This window comes from Dromiciops gliroides, chromosome 3 (assembly GCF_019393635.1).
Source record: "Dromiciops gliroides isolate mDroGli1 chromosome 3, mDroGli1.pri, whole genome shotgun sequence".
Classification (NCBI taxonomy): Eukaryota; Metazoa; Chordata; class Mammalia; order Microbiotheria; family Microbiotheriidae; genus Dromiciops; species Dromiciops gliroides.
In genome coordinates this window covers 565,551,440-565,554,358 of record NC_057863.1, presented here as the reverse complement: position 1 = coordinate 565,554,358, position 2,919 = coordinate 565,551,440, and the positions used below count along the sequence as shown (strand labels likewise).

The window sequence follows — 2,919 nt, the reverse complement described above, 5'->3', positions numbered from 1 at the left end:
TAGCCTTAAGTGCTCTGACTACCACATATTTAGTCAATTAAATTGCTGCTCACTTGAATCTGGATGGACAACTGACTTTGGTCCTAGTCAAATTGTTACAGGAGCATTATGACATTAGCATATCCCATATATATTGCTTTTAAATACAAAGCTCTATACTAACAGTCCGGTTTCATACCAACAGTAATCTTCATTTAAAAACTCTGTTGTTAGCATTAGCATATATTGTTTTAGAAGGGCAAAGCTGAGGTTTCATATTGGCTGACTACGAGTTGCTTAACAAAATAGAAATTAATTTTTCCTAAGGGGCTAGATATTTAAATAAAAATCATTCTGTATAAAATTTAGTATTCCATACCACTTTTTCCCTAGGATAATGTTGAAGATCACTTAAATTTAACATGTTTGTCTTCAACTTTAATGGAATTTTATAATCAAATTTCAATGAAAAATATGCCAAAGAAAAATAAATCTTGAGAATTATTGGATTTCTGAGTTGTATAAGGCTTTAATGAGGTTGTTTATACTGCCTCAGACTAGTAACCCTGACTATATTAAAGTGTATCATACCATTTTCAGAAGCTGATCTGATGAGAGCTTGCATCACAATTCAAATAACATCAATCAAAGTCAATCACACCTTGATGTCAATACTGCCTAGAATCAATAACTGTCAATTCACAGTATAGTCTCCCGTCCTTATTCTATGTTAGGGTTTCACATTTGAATTTTAGTTTTTATAAACATGCTTCAAAGAGGATCATAATTTAGTTCTGAACACATTTCCAACTGCAGCACACATAACCAATTTCCAACTATATAGCCTGTTTTCCCCTCATGTCTGAAAACATCAATGTTAACCTAGCTGCTGTGTTTCAGTGTTCACAGCTTAAATCCATTCTACTATTGCAGTCCACAGTTTTAACGTGAAATAAGCCTTCAAAAGAGTTGAAGTTAACCATAAAATTCCTATGAAGATCTAGTTTCAGGGATTCTTGGAAGATGAGTGATTTTGTAATAACTATGCTTCAACCAGCATGTAGTATGCTCAGACACAATCCACTTCGATTTTTGAACATTTGGTTTAGAACACTTGTCTGAAGAGTATTCAGTTAGGCACTTTGCTACAAGTTCCTGCCAGAAGGTCAGATCTCTAATTTATCTTGGAATGTTTCTGAATATATTCTACTCCTTCTGTCAATTCTATAAATTTCTGTGCTTCAATTGCCAGTGCAATTATAGACAATGCCAATACAGAAGGCTTTGCTTTAGAGAGCATAATTCTACAGTGGCATGCCTTAATCTGAGCTTCCAATCTTTCAAAACTCAGGTTCTTTCTCCTTTCAAATGGTAAGTTTTCATGAATGAGTGAATAATAAAGCTATAGAAACCGAAAGGCAGTAGTAGCTTTGACTTTCCAACTCACCTTCTCCAATATAATCTTTTCCATTCTCATCAGGTCAGAAACTGTGAATTTATATTGGCTCATTTGGATCAAATCAGTAGCTAATGGGATATTTCTCTCTTCTTCTGTCAATTTCATAGCCAGATAGAAGCAACTTAATCCCATACATCCAAGATGTTTGGGTTGTACCTTCATTTTGGATAGAAATCTGTCCAGTAAATTCATAGCTAGAGAGAAAGTCTCTGTGTGAAAACCAAAGAACTGAGTTAGGCTAAGAAGGTCTTTAACTTTAAAGTCCCTAAGTCTTGAAGTCACCTGAAGGCCATTATTGTGAGCAGATTCAATTAGTCTCAAGCCACAGACCTTTGGCTGACATCTGGACTCCTGTTCCAACAGAACAATCAACTGGTGCAGCAATTTCTGAGCTTCAGTTGATACCAGTGCCTCTATCATCTTGAGCTCCTCGAGGCAGCTCTTCCTCTGAAGCAAGCCTCCCTCCCCCCCCCCCCAAGGCCTGCCCTCTCCTCACCCTGAAAAATTAGTCCAAATATCACAGACCATGTGGGAACTAGATGGGGGAGAGGAGAGGAGCCAGGGGTGGGGTGGTGGGGTGGTGGTGGTGGCAGATGATAGAAGAGCTTTCTGGGATAGCAGCTCCAGCAAGCTGAGAATGACACCAATCCCAGGTCACAGAGTGCTGAGCCCAGCATTAAGCATTTATTAAAGAATAAAGAGAGAACACATGGAGTTCTGAATGATAGGAAAGCCTATCTACCTTAGAGGAGAGATTAAGAGTTCAGTCTCGCCTCCTTCTTCTTCTGCTACCAACAGCCAGTTCTAGGACCAGAGCCAGAAAGGCAAGCAGTCCTTCCTACTTCTTGCCTCCCTCCCCTAGAAGAGGCTGTCCTTCAGCATCACCTAAATCCATTGGTTCACTGGACTTGAGGGTGGTCTTATTGTTGAGTTCAAAGTCCTTAACTTCTGAGAACAATACCCTATTGAGGACTGGCCAGGTGTGGTTTCTATTTAATTAACTTTAAGTAGGTTAATCAGCAAAGTCAATCACTCTCAGTCAGTTTCACTTAATTCAATCAGTCTAGATTAATCTCTGGTTGGAGCCTTTGGGAGTTGACAAAAAGCCCATTATATTTTACATGATCTATGTAAAAGATAGTGAGGTTTTAGAACCTATGGTGTTTTACATTCATTTAATGTGAGGAGGTCAGAGACAGGGAAGGATCAAAGCTGCCTCTGAAATTTCAAGCTTGGAAGACAAGTAGAATGATAGTTCCATCAAAGAAACTTGGAAGCTGGGAATATAGGTAGATGAGAAGTTTTGTCATAGATATATTGTGTTGTAGTTATTAGGACATATAGGTGGAAATATCTGGTGGGAAGTTAAAGATTTGAGATTGGAACTCATGTAAGAGGTTGGGAAAGACTTTTGAGACCCATATGACAATTAGTAATAATTGTGTAGCTGGAGGGTCATGTGATCCTTAAGGGGAAAGATA

General features: G+C 38.2%; 1 pseudogene; it reads right to left on the bottom strand.

Annotated features, from left to right (window-relative positions):
• Window positions 1-969: 969 nt before the first annotated feature.
• Window positions 970-1,858, bottom strand: LOC122747951 (annotated as a pseudogene).
• Between the last annotated feature and the right edge of the window lie 1,061 nt (window positions 1,859-2,919).